The following is a 5530-nucleotide window of genomic DNA, read 5'->3' on the forward strand; positions in this document are numbered from 1 at the left end:
AAAAAAAAAAAAACAAAAAAAAGCGCGTCTCCGATGGTTCCATTGTCCAGCGGGGAGAACCTTAGCTGGGGGACTGGCCCCTTTCACTGGGAGGGACCTCAACTACCAATACACAGGATATGCTTTTTTTCTTTAGGCTTATCAGATTCCTTGGAAGAGAATCTTTCAATCTCCCACCTTATGGGTAGGTGTCTAAGGTTCTATGACCCTATTGGGGGAAGTGGCTGAGGGTCTCTTTAATCAGTATGTAGATATGGAAATGCTGGGGTTGGATGCAGTGGCTCATGCCTGTAATCCCAGCATTTAGGGAGGCTGAGGTGAGAGGATTGCTTTAGGCCAAGAGTTTGAGACCAGTACAGGCAACATAGTAAGACTCCATGTCTAGAAAAAGAAAAAAAAATAGGTAAGTAGATGCTCACGCTATTCTTGCTGTCTGTATAGAAGTTGCGCACTTGTTCAGGCATGATGGCTCATGCCCGTAATACCAACATTTTGGGAGGCCAAAGCGGGAGGATTGCTTGAGGCCAGGAGTTTGAGACCAACCTGGGCAACATAGCAAGACCTCATTCTACAAAAATTTTAAAAATAAGCCAGGCATGGTGGTGCGTGCCTACAGTCCCAGCTACTTGGGAGGCTGAGATGGGAGGATCACTTGAGGCCAGGAGTTGGAGGCTACAGGTAGCTATGATTGTGCCCCTGCACTCCAGCCTGGGTAACAGAGCAAGACCCTGTCTCTAAAATAAATTTCAAAAAAACAAAACCAGAAAAAGAAGCACACTTAACTGTGCCTTGTGTGCCTGTACCTAGAATCAGAGTGTAAATATCTAATGTAATCAGCACTAGCATCAACAGCACCTAGAAATTTGCTAGAAATGCAAGTTCTTGGGGCCTGCCCTGGATCTGCTGCCTCAGAAGCTCTGGAAGGTGGGGACCCAGCCATCTGCCCGTGGACAAGCCTTCCAGGCATTGGGCTACTGGCTCGCCTTTGACAACTACTCCTCTAGTCTTCTACTGGAGACAGAGCACAGCCATTCAGTTCAAACTGGGGAATGGCATTTGAGGATCTAAGCGCTTCTCCTGCAGTGTCTCAGCTGATCTTCCAGTGTCCAGCCTCAACTCCACACCCACTGTGAGAGGCGTCTGGGTCCCCAGTGCCTCCATCTGAGATTTTGTATTAGAAAGCAGTAGGCCGGGCACAGTGGCTCACGTTTGTAATCCCAGCACTTTGGGAGGCTGAGATGGGTGGATTACTTGAGGTCAGGAGTTCGAGACCAGCCTGGCCAACATGGTGAAACCCTGTCTCTACTAAAAATACAAAAAATAGCCAGAAATGGTGGCACATGCCTGTAATCCCAGTCACTAGGGAGGCTGAGGCATGAGAATCGCTTGAACCCGGGAGTCAGAGGTGGCAGTGAGCCGAGATTGCACCATTGCACTCCATCCTGGGTGACAGAACAAGATCCTGTCTTAAGAAAAAAAAAAAAAGCTGAGCGTGGTGACTCACGCCTGTAATCCTAGCGCTTTGGGAGGCCGAGGCAGGTGGATCACGAGGTCAGGAGTTCAAGATCAGCCTGGCCAAGATGGTGAAACCCCATGTCTACCAAAAATACAAAAATTAGCCGGGCACAGTGACGGGCACCCGTAATCCCAGCTACTCAGGAGGCTGAGGTAGGAGAATTGCTTGAACCTGGGGGGTGAAGGCTGCAGTGAGCCGAGATTGTGCCACTGCACTCCAGCCTGGGTGACAGAGTGAGACTGTATCTCAAAAAAAAAAAAAAAAAAAAAAAAGCAGTGAACTGGGGTCTCTCTCCAATGTCCAGTTTTTATTTCTCTCATCTCCTAAGACAGTTTCAGCTAGTCCATCTGCTTTCCTGTTCTGAGATTTTATTGTTCTAAGGTGTTATTGTTCTCTTCTCCTTTGTAGTTCTCTTTATCCTTGCAGCTCATATCCGTTTTAATCCCTTTTCTGCCACTTTCAGTGAGGTTACAGGAAGGTATTTAATCTACCAGGTTTTTCCGAAGTCTCACGATACAGATTGAGTGAATAAAGAACACTGCAGAAAAAAAATTAATACAGAAATATCTATTTTCTGTATATCACAAAAAAAGGAAGCGAAAATCACAAAACCATGATATATGAGTTTATATATTTGTATATGTTTGTGCATGTATTTTAATACGCAGAATGGAAGGATATATATACTCCCGACTGTTAAGGTAACTTATCTCAGGCTTCCAGGAAGTTGTGTTAGAGGAGAAATGAGGAAGGGACTATTATTTTAAGATCTATTTACCTCTTAACTATTCAAATTGCTATGAAGAGTGAGTATTGCTTATGTAATTAAAAATATTGAAAATATACTTGCTTTGCAACAAGTGGCCATTTAAAAAAAATTCACATAGTGACCTCACCCAGGGGTTGGCAGACCTGGGAGTTCAGGGAAGAAAAATTCCTACTTCCCTGATGTTGTCTCAGATTTAGCCTGGACCTACCCCTAACCAGCTAAATCCAAATATTCAAGTATGTGAAGCTTGGACTTCAGCCTGTTTACATCTTGATACTGGTACAGTATAAATTAGGAGTTCTCACACCTGACTGCATAGCCTGAACTCGTCAACAATCACAGCACCAAAGACAGCAAAACACCTCATTGCCCCAACCTCAGACTGGTTAAATCCCGGGTGATTCTAGTGCCCAGGCAGGGTTGATGTTCATTTATATGAATGGAATTTTGATCAGTGTTTAAGTCAGTTAAACCAGCTGCTATGGTTTGAACACATGTCCCCTCCAAAATTCATGTTGAAATGCAATCTCCAATGCGGCAGTGTTGAGAAGTGGGGTCTTTAAGAGACGATTAGATCATGAGGGCTCTGTCCTCATGAATGGATTAACCCCTTCATGGATTAATGGATTGTCATGGGAGTGAGACTGGTGGCCATAATTTATAAAGGAGAGGAAGAAAGATCTGAGCTAGCACGTTCAGCCTCTTCCCCATGTGATGCCCTGCTCCATCCAGGCACTCTGCAGAGTCCCCCTCAGCAAGAAGGCTCTCACCAGATGCAGTCCCTCAACCCTGGACTTCCTCAGCCTCTATAACTGTAAGAAATAAATTCCTTTTATTTATAAATTACCCAGTTTCGGGTATTCTGCTATATGCAACAGAAAGTGGACTAAGACATTGGCACTCTGGTGTCACTCAGACCTTATGAACAGATTGCTTTACTAGATTTTAAAAAATTATTCAATGTTCTGACGTTGTATAGCACAATACCATGCAAGTTTTTAGTCTGAGTCTTAAAATATAGCCTAGTTTTGGCTTTGCTAGAACCACAGTGATCAACCAAGCAGTATATCTCATAACATTTTGAAGCAGATGCTCTCTCATGGGCCTTAGAGATCATGCAAGTCTTCATTTTACAGATGAGGAAATATCACCCAGGAGGATTCTTTCACAGATTTACTGTATTGAGGGTGGGTGAGAGGGAAAAGAGGGAGAGAGTGTGTGTGTGTGTGTGTGTGTGTGTGTATCTGTGTGTGTGAGAGAGAGAGGGAAAGAGAGAGCGAGGAGGAGGAGGAGGAAGAGGAGGAGGGGAGGTAGGAAGGAAAGGAGGGTGGGAGAATGAGTGTTGTAAAATATTTGTATTACTTTTACAGGTTTATGTAGCTGGTTTATTCTATATTATGTCAGGAAGGTTCTCTAAGGATCAGTTTTACTTAACCTTGAAAAAAAAGCAGTCAAGGTCCAAATGAATTGTTGAAAATTGCTCATCTGTTCTTCCTCGCGGATTTTTACTAACTCAGCTCCAGCCCTGGCCTTGGCCTCTTGCAGAAAGTAAAGAATATATACATTTAAAATTTCTGTATCTTTACCCAATCTACTTCTTTAAGAGGTCGCGGTTTTCTTCTTTGCAGTTTTATTGAAAATATCTTGTTTCAGAAAGAAATCTTCTTGGCTTCACCTGAAATGTCCCAGAATAAATGGAGTGCTGCATAAACAAGGCCTTGGACTACGAGTTTATGAGTCTGAGAGCCACAGAAGGCTTAACGGTTATGTTTTTCTTATTGAGGTCAAAGTGAGTAATAAGACGAGATGGTTGAGAGCAAAAAATAGGTTACTCATGTCATAAGCCAGGACTCTACGGTCAGAAGGGAGGAAATAAATTAACGTTTAATAGATGAAAATGTATTATTGGTCTTTCCTCTACTAAAATTATATTGCATTTCTATGCTAGGCCATTACAAATGTCAGCTCATGGCTAGGTGCAGTGGCTCATGCCTGTAATCCCAGTGCTTTGGTAGGCTAAGATGAAAGGAACCCTTGAGGTCAGGAGTTCAAGACTAGCCTAGGGAACACAGCAAGACACTGTCTCTACAAAAATTAAAAAAATTAGCTGAGTGTGGTGGCATGCTTCTATAGTCTTAGCTGCTTGGGAGGCTGAGGTGGGAATATCACTTGAGCCCAAGAGTTTGAGGTTACAGTGAGCTATGATAGCACCACTGCCCTCCATCCTGCACACGACAGAGCAAGACCCTGTCTCAAAACAGAACAAAATAAATGCCATCTCATTGTGTATATGTCATCTCAAATGCACAATTACAATTTTTCAGGTGTATCTGTTAACGTATATGTACAGTTACATCATAAGCTTGCATTATTTAGATCTATACATTCTCGCATGTACAAAAATGTGATCTCATGTACGTGATCTCAATTGTACAATCATTTCTTTGTGTTACATCACATGGACACATGTCTATGTATAACTGTGTTATCCCAGCAGGTGTTCTTGGGGCCTTACATTCCAGCTACTGGTGATAACAATTTTGTTTTTGAGACAGGGTCTTGCTCAGTTTCCCAGGCTGGAGTGCAGTGGCCCAGTCATGGCTCTCTGCAGCCTTGACCTCCTGGACTCAAGCCATCCTCTTATCTCAGCCTCCCAAGTAGCTGAGACTATAGGAGCACGTCATCATGCCTGGCTAATTTTTTATATTTTTATTAAAGACGAGTCTTACTTTGTTGCCCAGGTTAGATATATCACCTTTTTTTTAAACAGCTTTATTAGTATATAATTTGCACACTATAAATTTCACCTATTTTAAGGGTGCAATTCAATTATTTTTAGTAAATTTACAGTTGTGTAACCATCATCACAATTTAGTTTCAGAACATTCCCATTGCCCCCAGAAGACCACTGCGCTCATTTGCAATCAATTGCTATTCCCACCCCAGCCCAAGGCAACTACTAATCTACTTTCTGTCTATAAATCTGTCTTTTCTGGACACTTCCTATACATAGAATTACATGTTATGTAGGTTTCTTTCCTTCAGTGTAATTTTTTTGTTTGTTTGTTTGTTTTTGTTTTTTTTTGAGACGGAGTCTCGCTCTGTTGCCCAGGCTGGAATGCAGTGGCCACATCTCAGCTCACTGCAACCTCCGCCTCCCGGGCTCACACCATTCTCCTGCCTCAGCCTTCCGAATAGCTGGGACTACAGGCGCCCGCCACCACGCCCGGCTAATTTTTTGTATT

This window comes from Colobus angolensis, unplaced genomic scaffold (assembly GCF_000951035.1).
Source record: "Colobus angolensis palliatus isolate OR3802 unplaced genomic scaffold, Cang.pa_1.0 Scaffold43, whole genome shotgun sequence".
In the NCBI taxonomy this organism is placed as follows: Eukaryota; Metazoa; Chordata; class Mammalia; order Primates; family Cercopithecidae; genus Colobus; species Colobus angolensis.